Source organism: Piliocolobus tephrosceles, chromosome 18 (genome assembly GCF_002776525.5).
Source record: "Piliocolobus tephrosceles isolate RC106 chromosome 18, ASM277652v3, whole genome shotgun sequence".
Taxonomy (NCBI): Eukaryota; Metazoa; Chordata; class Mammalia; order Primates; family Cercopithecidae; genus Piliocolobus; species Piliocolobus tephrosceles.
In genome coordinates this window covers 50,484,121-50,497,989 of record NC_045451.1, presented here as the reverse complement: position 1 = coordinate 50,497,989, position 13,869 = coordinate 50,484,121, and positions in this window count along the sequence as shown.

Sequence of the window (13,869 nt, the reverse complement as noted above, 5' to 3'; positions counted from 1 at the left end):
CACTGTACTCCAGCCTGGGCAACAGAGCGAGACTCCACCTCAAAAAAAAAAAAAAAAAAAAAAAGCTTTCTATCAAAAAGACACATGCACTTGTATGTTCATTGCTACACTATTCACAATAGCAAAGACATGGAATCAACCTAGATGTCTATCAGCAGAGGATTGCATAAAGAAAATGAGGTACATACACACCATGGGATACTATGCAACCATAAAAAAGTATGAAATCATGTCCTTTGTACCAACATGGATGCAGCTGGAGACAATCGTCATGAGCAAATTAACACAGGAACAGAAAACCAAAAATACCACATGTTCTCACTTAAAAGCAAGAGCTAAACACTGGGTGCTCATGGATCTAAATATGGCAACAATAGAAACTGGCAACTATGGCCGGGCACAGTGGCTCATGCCTGTAATCCCAGCACTTTGGGAGGCCAAGGCAGGCGGATCACAAGGTCAGGAGTTCGAGACCAGCCTGGCCAACATGGTGAAACCCCGTCTCTACTAAAAATACAAAAATTAGCTTGGTATGGTGGTGCGTGCCTGTAGTCCCAGCTACTCAGGAGGCTGAGGCAGGAGAATTGCTTGAACCTGGGAGGCAGAAGTTGCAGTGAGCCAAGACCGCCCCACTGCACTCCAGCCTGGGGGACAGAGCGAGACTCCGTCTCAAAAAAAAAAAAAAAAAAAACCTTTTTGATTGATTAATTCCCATGCTAAACAAAGTCCCCAGTTCTGGAATATTTTATCTGAAGCACTAATACTTTCATTCAAACCAGATTTTAAGGTCTTCCTTCCTTAGGATTGTCAATATTCATATTTTAAATAAAATCTTCATTTGGCAAATTAAAACCATTGCCTCCTGGAAAATGAGTTAATGGTGTTACAGGGATCCATCCAGGTTCTATGTAAGGGGAGAATCTGTTTATGGTTCAGACCCCAACAGAAGTGACTCTTCCCAACAAAGATGTATTAATAGTTAAAAATAGGCCAGGCACGGTGGCTCATGCCTGTAATCCCAGCATTTTGGGAGGCCAAGAGAGACGGATCACCTGAGGTCAGCAGTTCAAGACCAGCCTGGACAACATGGTGAAATCCCGTCTCTACTAAAAATGCAAAAATTAACTGGGACATGGTGGCGCACACCTGTAATCCCAGCTACTCAGGAGGCTGAGGCAAGAGAATGGCTTGAACCCAGAAGATGGAGGTTGTGGTGAGCCAAAACTGCACCATTGCACTCCAGACTGGGCAACAGCCAAACAAAACTCCTTCTCAAAAAAAAATACACGCGAAATTCTCAGCACAGGAAGGCATGTTGGAGAGAAGCAAAGACTTGCTTGGTAAAACTAAGGAACTTAGATTCAATTCCTAAAGTAAATGTTCGTATTTCCAGATGTCAAGACTAAAAACTGTCTGCAAATCCAAATCCATAATCTCTCATCTGAAACCCTTGAAGCAGTTGTGTTTCAGAAATCAGAATTTTCAGGATTTTAGAAAGGACACTGTGAAAACCCAGCTAACGTGGAACGCCCCCAGCAGGATGTGTAGCAACGTCTCATATAAAACAAATTAAAACTTCCGCCACCAATTATTAGTAATGTCCATATGAAGGGGTGAGGAGTGTGACTAGCCTCTCTCTGACTCAAGCATGGTTGTGCAGGCAAATCAGAACAGGAGAGGGCAGTTTCGCCACCAAATGAGCTTCATTTTCAGAGTTCTTGGACTTTGAAATTGTGGATAATAGACTGTTAGCTGCTATAGTAAAGAGATCTAACACAAGAAAATGATACGTTAGAGTAGCGGAGGGTAGGAAACAAGAATGTGGGAAAGAGGAAAATATTAGCAGACTCTGAAAGAGAACAACAGACCACACAGGCAAACGAATCATTTTCTTAACCACAGTGGCTGAAGGTCTTCGTGACATGGAACTGGAAGTTGGTTTCAGAAACCACTGCATGTCTTTAAAATTACTCTGTAACAGGAAGAAAAGCAGCCCTCTCCCACACATTTGAGGACCTGAGAATGACAGATGCCCACCCCAACTCTCTTTCTTTTAGAAAGCTTACCTGAAAAACTGTGTAAAAATTCAACACAACAGCAAAACTAGAAAGAACAAACTTTTTGTTTTAAAGCCTTTGATAGGCTTAGGAATGAGCACTACTAGGGGCTTTGTTCTTTAATATATTCCAAGGCACACGAAAAAAGCAAAGGGAACAAAGGCAAGTGCCTCCGTTTTTGACCCTTTACTTAACTGTATTTTTTGGCTGGAGCAAGCATCCTGAGTATTTTGCAGATAGAAGAAGGTATATGGATGTATTATACTGGCATTTGTGTGAAAATCAATGTTTCTCCTGGGGAGCGTACTCTGTGTGTGTGTGTGTGTGTGTGTGTGTGTCTAATTGATATATGTACTAGTTACCCATTGGAAGTTCTGAAAGGATGAAGAAACATGCTTGTGTCTGCCATTGCCATGGAGACCACAAAGGGGAGTCGACTTGAAGTGGCAAAGGTGAAAATGGACTGTTCTTTGATGCTGAGAGTTGCAAGGGCGCCTTGGTTTGAGCTGCTTAAATTCCAATATCCCAGCTCCACTCCTCGCTGGTGCTGCTGAAGACAGAATAAGTTAGACTTAGGAAACCTCATGCTGAGGATTACCACATCCCACAAGCTACTCAAGATGGTGATGGGGTTCAGGACATGCTACCTCAAAATATGGCACCTTGGTTGGCATTTGAGGAAACAGCAGAAGCAAGATGGCTACTGTGATCTTCTCCTGCCCTTCCCCTCTAAAGACAGGCCATGAAAGAATTCTGGCCGGGGGTGGTGGCTCAAGTCTGTAATCCCAGCACTTTGGGAGGCCGAGACGGGCGGATCACAAGGTCAGGAGATCGAGACCATCCTGGCTAACACGGTGAAACCCCGTCTCTACTAAAAATACAAAAAAATTAGCCGGGCATGGTAGCGGGCGCCTGTAGTCCCAGCTACTCGGGAGGCTGAGGCAGGAGAATGGTGTGAACCCAGGAGGCGGAGCTTGTAGTGAGCCGAGATCGCACCACTGTATTCCAGCCTGGGTGACAGAGCAAAGACTCCGTCTCAAAAAAAAAAAAAAAGAAAGAAAGAATTCTCTGGCCTACCACTGAAGTAGGTCATAATGCCCTCATGTGCCATATACCTGTGTAAAAAGTAAAGTAGAGGTTCCTCTTCAAAGACCCTAATTAGGAATAAATAGTAACCTCTCTAAGAAGCAAAATTTATTCAAAGACCTGTGCTAACATTCTTAAATATCTGCTAGCCATAATAAAGAAATCAATGTACTTTATATTCTCAGCTCCCACAATGTAGCCTAAGTATTTGCCCTGGCTTGCTTATACTGGTCCAAGCAAGCATTAGGTCATAGCCTGTTCCTCTTCCTTATTCAAAAGTGTTTTTACCTTTCTCAGCATTCCACAAGTTACTTCCTCCTTCCTTTGTTCTTCTCTACCTTTGCCTCTTTTAAAAAGCTCTAAGTTGCTAGCCCATCGGGACAAATACAGAATGTGAGGTCCCGTTCCAGCCAGTGGAAACCAGACGCAGCAGTAGGGTGGACACCTCAGGTTATAAATGACCCTGTCTCCTTTGTTCAGCTTACTCTCGTGGCAAAACTTCCGGCGAGTGTATCCTTTCTGCAGGAAGTAAAAATGGCCTTACTAAATAAATTAAATTTATGTTCAAGTGGTATTTCTTTACGGCATGGGGAACAAGCATTTCAAACACCTGGAAGAAAGGAATGTCACACTGGGGCACACAGAAGAATCTGAACAACCAGGCCTTGCTAAGTTCTCCCTGGTTTATTACCATTACATCATATCCTTTTGAAAGTTGCACATACCAAGATGAAAGCACTTTCGTTAGACCCAGACAAAACAGGGCTAAGAAGGCCTGAAGGAGCGGAGGCTCATGCTACGTGTCTGAGAAAGAACTGTTTCCAAGGGCTCTCTAAAAACCCTTCACGCATCTTTTGCTTTGATAAGGCTCATCACTAGACATCCTTTAGGAGCACAGTAATTCAGTTAAGACGCACTCGGAAGAACACTTGCCAAGTAATGGCATCTCCACCAACAAACTGACAACAACTTTGGCTTCAACCCTCCAGAACTAATAAACTCTGCTTCTAAGCAGCTTGTTTAAATTTCTTTTTGCTAATAAAACTTTTACCCTTCTCTCACCGAATGCACTGGTGGCTTGCATTTACTTCATGCATCCTAGATTATAATCCTTATTTCTATTCCCGAGTATTCTCAACACATTTAGAGAGAATTTTTTCTAGTGTCTTTTTTTTCAGGTTGACACTTTTGTCCCCTAATCTTATTTCTCCACAACTGTCCACCTTTTCATCCAATTTAATATAAAAATCCAGAAACTTCCCTGTTTCTTTGGGTCACATTTCTTGAGGTCACACAAAACATATATTAAATAAATTTGTGTGCTTTTCTACTGTTAATTTATCTTTTATTACAGGTGCCTCAGCCATGAACTTAGCAATGGGTGAGAAATCTTTTCTCCCCTACAATGGCAAGATGGGAGTTGATGGGGAGGAGTGGCAACCTAGAGCCAAATTATCGGCCTGTATCAGGATTTACCAAAAAAAAGGGGTAGGCTTCTAAGAAGACTCTCTCAGAGAAAGTTGTGAACTGGAAGACAGGGGAGGGAGGCTAGGATTTGAGGAGTTGCACAAGGTGGACCACCTTTGAGAGATTAAATTTTTGTGCTTTTCATTTGGACTACAGGGAAAATTAAATGAAGCTATTACGGATGTGGGAGGAATAGCTTCCTATAACAGGAGACTATCACAGTTAGCAGCAGGTATGTGAACAGTGGCCCACTGCAGAGTTGGGAGCAGAAATGAATCAAATTTCCTCATGTCCTATTATTCTGGAGCAGTGCTCCTCAAAATGTAATGTGCATATGAATCACCTGAAGATGTTATTGTTGAAATGCAGTAGATCTGGCATAGGGCCTGAGTTTGCATTTCCAACAAGGCCCCAGATGATGCCAGAGCTGCTGCTCCTCCAAGCACACTTTGAGTACACTCAGACAATGACCACTGAACAAGGGAGGGCAGCCAACTCCGGATACAAGTAGGGGAAGCAGCATGTTGGGTACCTAATATTTATCCATTGTTGTATGCTGAGATAATTATGGTTTTTTGACCTCAAAAAGCCCGTCATTATCTTCAAAAAAGGCTAAATTAATGATGCCTCTAAGATATTACTGTAGATTGTTATTTGGAGCAGGGACTCATTTGACTATTTTCTTTGAGATTTAGTCTCTCAAAGTGGACAAAAATTTCTCTAACTAGTTGCTGGCAGTGTTTACTAATCATTGCATTAACAGAGGCAACAATGGTCAGAAATTATTACTGGGATATTGAAAACACCTTGCAAACATTGTGACACTGAGAGAAGTCTAGCATGGCTGACTCCATCTTACTTCTAACCTCATAGGCTGGCTGTCTTCACTCATTCCTGGGCATAGGCCCATCAGACCATGGGAGGAATTTAGTTTATAGTTTAACTTGGAAGCTAAGTACCTCCCTAAAGCTGACCCCCTCCCTGTTCAGGGACTGAAACCACATTTGTAAGACTAATAAAAGATCACAAGATTAAGATTATGGGAGGAGCCCAAATTCTGCTACAATGTAGGCATAGTTAAATGATAACCAGCCTTTGTTCCCTGGCTTGCTTTTCTAGAATCCCTTACTGCTCAGGAGTCATAAAGCTGGAGGTCACAAGATTTGTAACTTCCCCAAGTGCTCCTATAGATGACATCACTATTGTCAAACCTAAGATTGGTCTTTGAGATATTTTTTAGACTTTTGCATTCTGATGACTGATGGACTCCACCTGGACTCATACGAAGGAACTGACTCAACTGGTGACTCCCACCCAGAAACTGACTCAGCACGCCAAAACCATTTGGGCACTCCTATGATTTCATTCCCAACCAATCTGAAGTATCCATTCCTTACCCCCCTGCCCACCAAATTATACTCACAAACTGTAGCCTCCAGGCTCTCAGGGAGGCGGATTTAGAATTAATCTCCTGTTGTTCTGCTTGGCTGGCCCTATGAGAATCAAACTTTTTCTCTGCTGCAATACCACTGTCTCAGTGAATTGGCTTTATCTGTGCAGTGGGTTAGATGAACCCATCAGGTGATTGCGATATTTGTAATTCCTAATAAAAACTACAAGCAGGTTAGAATTTTCTGGGATGAGCCAAATTAGGAAAAAAGAAAAAAAGAAATTCCAAATTATAGGGACTATCAGACAACATTAGCAAAGATTTTCATCATGTTACTATTATCCTTAGAACATCACCTGGATTGCAGCCTTGTGAAGCCATGAGAAGAGAACCCAGTGAAACTGTGCCTGGACTTCCAGCCTATAGCAACTGTGAGATGATAAAATGGGTGTTTTTCTAAGTCATTAAATATGTGGTAATTTGTTGCAAAACAATTCTATGAAGCAATGGAAAGCTACTATATTTACTGAACTTTTTTCCTACCTACTCTAATCTGTTAAGCCTACTGAATGAATTTTTAATTTCAACTGTTGTACTTTTTTATTGTATAATTTTTCTTTAATTCTTTATTATAGTTTCCATTTCTCTGATTATTCATTAAAACCATATTTTCTTTAAGTCCTTGGTATGTTTATGTTTATAACAGCTTTTTACAAGTGTACATTTGTTAAATCCAATGTCTGAGCTATCTCAGCATCTGTTTGACTTTTTTCTTAGCTCTTGCTCTTCTTTGCATGTCGTTAATTTTTTTTATTGTTTAGTAGACATTGTTGGTGATACATTTTATAAATTCTGAATTTCAATATCTCATTCTCTAAATATTAAGCTACGCTTTTAAGCTGTTAATGATGGTTGATCACTTTCAAGTTGCATGGGCTTCCCCAGGGAAAATCTGTGGAAGCCCCAAGATATTTACTAAGCCCACAGAAATCAAATTACAATCTCTGTTTACCCAGTAGATTTTGACAAGGCTTTGTTTTAGAGGCTTTTTTTTAAGAGTGGTCTAGAATAGGCCTTGCTCGAGGACATAATCCTCATCCCTAAGGCATGGCCTTTATAAATTCCTGGGATATTAATGAGGTCACTCTCTTCTGGCTGGAACTCAGTTTCAATGTCTGTCAGCACTGTTTGATTTCTCATATTGTTCCAAACTCAACTGTACAGCAGCAACTCTCTGGTAAGACTCCCAAAGGTTCAGTCTGTGCATGTACAGCCCAATCCTCAGATAAAAACACAGAGATCCCACAAACACATACCTGCACCCCCCATTTTGCACAGATGCCTCCTTCCCCATTCCCAGGCCTACCAATTCCAGGCATCTTGGCAGCCCAAACTCTGATCTCTGCCTCCTTTGCCAAAAAGACCACTCATCTTGGCAAAGGCTCCACCTCCCTATGCCATAGCCTGGAAATCACCCCCAGACAGAGATTCTAGATGAATATAGAGCTTACCTTGTGAGTTTTTCTTATTTCAGTGATCACAGTCTTCTACTACCTGTTACCCAATTTATAAAACTGTTGCCTCATACGATCTTGTTTCCATTCAGCAAGAGGCCTAGTCTGGTGCTAGGTGATCAGACATGGCTAGAAGCAGAAATCTTTTTTCATCCCTTTTTAAAAACTGTGTTAAGAACATAACATGAAAGTTATCTTTTTAACACATTTTTAAGTATACAATATAGCATTGTTAACTATAGGCACGAGGTTATACAGTAGAGCTCTGGAATTTATTCATCTTGCATAATCCAGGCTTTATGCAGATTGATTAGCCACTCGTAATGATCCCTTTCTCCCAGCCCCTGGCAACCACTATTCTACTGCCTGCTTCTATGAGTCTGACTACTTTAGCTACCTCATGTAAGTGAAATCATGCAGGATTTATCCTTCTATAACTTAGCATAACGTTCTTAAGGTTTATTCATATTGTTGTATATTATGGGATTCCCTTCACCTTTTCAAGGCTGAATAATATTCCATTGAATGTATATACCACATCTTTTAAATCCATTAACCTATCCATGGACTCTTATGTTGGTCCCACACCTTGGCTATTACGAATAATGCTGCAATGAAGATGGGAGTGCTAATGTGTCTTCAAGATCCTGATTTCTATTCTTTTGGATAAATACTGAGAAGTGAGATTGCTGGGTCATATGGTTGTTCTATTTTTAATTTGTTAAGGAAAATTATTTCATCAATATTACACCAAAATCACAGGCAACAATCATAAAAATAAGCAAGCAGGACAACATCAAACTGAAAAGCTTCTGTACGGCAAAAGATACAACAGAGTAAAAGGCAACCTATGGAATGGGAGAAAATATTTGCAAACCATATATCAGATAAGGAGTTAATTTCCAAAATATATAAAGAACTATGACTCACTCACAAGAAAACTAATAACTCATTTTTTTAAATGGGCTAAAGGCTTAAATAGATGTTTTCTTTCATCTTTCCTTTTAAAATGATTGTTTTTCTTTATTATCAATTTTAACATTGAAAAAGCTCTTGTTTTCCAACTTTTCATAGCCTATGATGCAAAGGCTCATCAAGTGTTTTAAACTTGGAATAGGTTTTTTGTATATAAAATCAGAGTCTATATATGCAACAAAAAATGCTGGAAAGCACTATTACTGCTTTGTCATTTCTTTAAAGTATCATTATGACACGTGTACCATTATAAAGTATTTCTCAGGCTGGTATACATCACACAAAAATCTTATCTTTTGATACAGTCTGAGTGGCCAGATCAAGGTCACTTTAACTCATTGCTATTTCTTAATCCTGCAATGAGCAATGAGTGGTAAGAAAGGGAAGGAAAGATGGTTAGGTAGTCTGCCAACATACTGGTCCTCAGATGAGGGGAAAGGGATGTAGAAGTATGGGGCTAAGGGAGAAGGTGACCCAGCAGCTGCCAGCCTGCCAGTCAAATGCACCAATGAGAGCCAAAGTGGACAAACAGAAGCTTGGGTCCTCTGATGCCCCAGGAGGAAGGGAGGAAAAGAACATTATTTTCTTCCCTGATGCCAGGCAAAATGTGACATCCAAGTTGAGCATATCCTTCCCAAGTTCAGGAGTCCATGTAAATCAGGGATTTTATTTTATTTTATTTTATTTTATTTTATTTTATTTATTTTTTTTTTGAGACAGAGTCTCGCTTTGTCACCCAGGCTGGAGTGCAGTGGCCGGATCTCAGCTCACTGCAAGCTCCGCCTCCCGGGTTTACGCCATTCTCCTGCCTCAGCCTCCCGAGTAGCTGGGACTACAGGCACCCGCCACCTCGCCCGGCTAGTTTTTTGTATTTTTTAGTAGAGACGGGGTTTCACCGTGTTAGCCAGGATGGTCTCGATCTCCTGACCTCATGATCCGCCCGTCTCGGCCTCCCAAAGTGCTGGGATTACAGGCTTGAGCCACCGTGCCCGGCCAAATCAGGGATTTTAAACTAAGTAAGGACTGACTAACGATTGCTACTGTCACAACAGCACTTACATGTCAAAACAGGCATATCTTCACTAATGTGCTTTTTAATGTTTTCTTTTAAAACACTTGTTACATTAAAAATTGACACCAGGTGGGCATGGTGGCTCACACCTGTAATCCCAACACTTTGGGAGGTCAAGGCAGAAGGATTGTTTGAGCCCAGGAGTTCAAGACCAGAATGGGTAACACACCCGACTCTACAAAAACTTAAAAAATTAGCCAGGTGAGGTAGTGGGAGCCTGCAGTCCCAGCTACTTGGGAAGCTGAAGCAGGAGGACTGCTTGAGCCCAGGAGTTCGAGGCTGCAGTGAGCTATGATCCGGCCACTGCACTCCAGCTTAGAGACAGAGCAAGAATTTAAACAAATAAAACAAGTAAACAATAAAGAATTGACATCAACATAAACCTATGATGCCATAATAATCATAAAATTCAAATATCAGCAAATGTCACTCTGTAACATAAAATTCAAATATCAGCAAATGTTACTCTGTAACTGAAGATTTAAACAAAATTAGCTGAAACATTCCTACCTACAAAGTATAGGAGATCTAATGCTGTCTAAAGATTTCTACAGCTTTCCCAGGGTTTATCTTCTCATATGCAATTCTGGCTCATGGTTTCTGCTCTGGCAGGACTTAACGAATCTCAGTGAGGTGTCACCTCTTGTATACCAAACTAGAAGTCAAATTCAACTCCTTGTCCTTGATTTACACACACACATGCGTGCACACACACACACATGAATTCATACAAGGCATTCATGTGTATAGCAGAGTTTACTGAGGTTTGGAGTTGACAGAGGCATGCACAATTCTGCATTTCCAACAACTTAAAAATGAGAGGAAGCCTGTGTTTAGATTTCCTTTGGCTACCTTGCCACATTGTTCGTGGTCTGCATACCTCCAACACCATTCTCCTCCCAGAGGAACGCTTCCTCAGAAAATCCACAGAAATGTAATTTCCTCACTTTATTATGTAAAGCAATTAAACTCAACCATGCTCCTTAGTGATATCAAGGAAAAAAAATTAGTTCCCAAACTAAGAAATGGAAGAACTGTGTATTCTGCACCTTTTGTAGCTTGAATAAAATAATTACAGGCAATAACCTGTTTAAAATATCACTGTATTGGCCCCATTTGATCTTTTCACGTTGATTGGCCTAATCAGCACCTCAGTCAGGGGATGAAACTTTGTTATTCCAATTAGTAGCACCACAGATGTATCTTCATCATTTGCTTGTAGATGGTTTTTCTTTTTCTTGACTGGTAGATAGCTGCCTAGCATCTCAGACCACCTTACCGCAGACTTTTTTCTAACCACGGATAGGGTCATGATGAAATGACCTACAAATGTAGGAAATGAAACTGCAAACTATTCTTACATTAAAAAACATTAGCTATCTATGCAATTATTCTCTTTCCTATTTAACCCCTTTATTATCAGTCTCTCTGTCTTGTTATTTCTCTTTTTCTCTCTTCCTCCCATTTTCACTTTACAGTTTCCATTGACACTAGCAAATTAATAAATTTTGATACAAACTCAATATCTAATTTGTCTAAGGACAATGAACTCTTCTAAATAAATGATCAAAAGGTACATGGAGAGATGCTCAACATAATTATTCATGTAAGAAATGTAAATGAAATCCACTAAAAGTTACTACTCCATACCTATTAGAATGGCTAAAACTTAGACTTGACCATACCAAGTGTTGATGAAAATATGGAGGAATTCAAACTCTCATCTACTACTAGTGGTGATATAAAATGGCACAGCTACTTTGGAAAACACCAACAATTCCTAACATGGCTAAGCTTACACTTACTATATTATGCAGCAACTCCGCTCCTAGGAATTTGTCCAAGAGAAATGAAAACACATGTCTACACAAAACTTGTACATAAAAGTTCATAGCTGTTAGCTATGTACATTGTGATAACCTAAATCTGGAAATGACCCAAATGCTCAACTATAGGTAAATGAATAAATTGTAGTATATCCAAAAGGTAGAATACTATGTAATAAGAAGAAACAAACTATTGATACGGACTGCAACATGGGTGAATTGCAATGTAATGATGCTGAATGAAGGAAGCCAGACAAAAAAAAAAGAGTACATGCTTAAAATTCCATGTACGTAAGGTTATAGGAAGTGCAAACTAATGCATAATGATAGAAAGCAGATGAATGGTTGAAGAGAAACAACAAAGAGATGTAGGAAACTCTCGGTGGGTGGGTAAAAGATATGTTCAGTATCTTGATTCTGGTGGTAGTTTCACAGGTGCACACATATATTAAAACTTATCGAATTGTATATGTTAAATATGTGCAGCATACTACATGCCAACTATACATCAGTAGAGCTGTTAAAGAACTTGGCTATCCTCCATAATCATTCCCTAAATGACAATAAGAGAATGTTCTATGGAAAAGAACTACCTATGTTTTCATCTTTGTTTCATTTTCTAAATACATTTGATATTGTGATAAAATGTGAATTATGGGTGATTTTTATTATTTTTAAATGAGTAAGTTTTTAAAATACCTATGAAATGCTATAATATACATTGTTTTTCATTGGAATAGGTATTGGGCTCTGTAAGAGTTCTAAGGAAGTTTGGAAAATGACACTTGTTGTGAGTTAGATTGTGTCCTCCCAAAATTCATATGTTGAAGTCCAGACCCCAGTATCTCAGAATGTGACCTTATTTGGAAACAGGATCTTTACAGAGGTAATCAAGTTAACATGAAGTCATTAGGTTGGGCCCTAATCTAATAAGACTGCTATCCTCATACAAAGGAGAAATTTGGAGACAGGCACAGATACAAGAAGCTGTGTGAACATGAAGACAAGTCAAGGCGAGAGGCCCGAAGCAGATTCTCCCTCACAGTCCTCAGGGGGAGCAACCCTGCAAACACCTTGATCTTGACCTTCTAGCCTCCAGAACAGTGAGATAATGAATTTTGGTTCCTAAGCTATCGAGTTTGTGACACTTCGTTACAGCAGCCCTAACAAACTCATACAACACCACTGTGTAGCAGACAGACAACATTCTCACCTGGAACTCAGGATCAGCTCTGGCATTTTTGAAAGAACCCATGAGGAAATTATCACTTGGACCACTCAGAGTAAGAAGCTAATTGCAGCAAAAACAAATATATATGGCTTGAGAGGATTAATAATTCCTTAACTAAGTTACAAGGAAAAGAATGTCGGTGAACAGCAGTGATCCTCTGGTTCCTGTTACAAGTTTCTTAAGAGACGACCGGGAGAGTCACTGGAAAGAAGCTTGGGACTGAAAGGCAGCAGCTGACAGAACTTTGACTTATGAAGAAACATATTTTTTTTAAAAAGTTATCATTATTATTTTTAGAGTCACAGTTTTACTCTGTCACCCAGGCTGGAGTGCAGTGGCACGATCTCTGCTCACTGCAACCTCTACCTCCCGGGTTCAAGTAATTCTTCTGCCTCAGCCTCCCGAGTAGCTGGGATCACAGGCATGCACCACTATACCCAGCTAATTTTTGTATTACTAGTAGAGTCAGAGATTCACCATGTTGGCCAGGCTGGTCTCGAACTCCTGACCTCAAGTGATCCACCCACCTCGGCCTCCCAAAGTGCTGGGATTACAGACGTGAGCCACTGCGCCTAACCAGAAAGTTATTTTTTTAATGTGAAAGTGCATATTAGATAACAGTTTAAATGTGCTTATTCTCCTACGTATTTCAGATATTATATTATGTTATTTTTTAATAAATAGTTTAACTTATAGTGATCTTAAAAAGCTGCTATTGAACACCACTGATTATCAAAAATTAGATATTACATTTATAACCAAGAAAAGTCAGAGAAATAAAAATAAGATCAGAAGTTACAAATATGGCACTTATGCCCATGATTTTATTCATTTTGCTCATTAATGTTTAAAATAGTTAAAATAATAAAATAAAATGGTTAGAAATAGTTAAAATACAAATTCAACATGGATGAGGATAATAATCACCTTATAAATGGAGAGCTTCACAGTAGCTGACTTTTAAGAGCAATGCTCTCCTGTTTTTAATCCCACTTTCAGGGGTGCCTGAGAGCTGTCTGAATGCTAATTGTGACTCTCATGGAAACAAGAAATTCAGCCTCCTGACAATGTCTTTACCAGAAAAATCTATCAGGTAGCTCAAAACAACAGCCATTAAATTGATGAAACACTTAATGTAAACTTTCTGCAATAAATTTCTATGAATCTAATTTTCTCGTATCATAGTCAATGACTTTTATTTGAAAAATGCAACAGAACATTTCCAAGTACTGGCCGTTTCTACCCAATCCC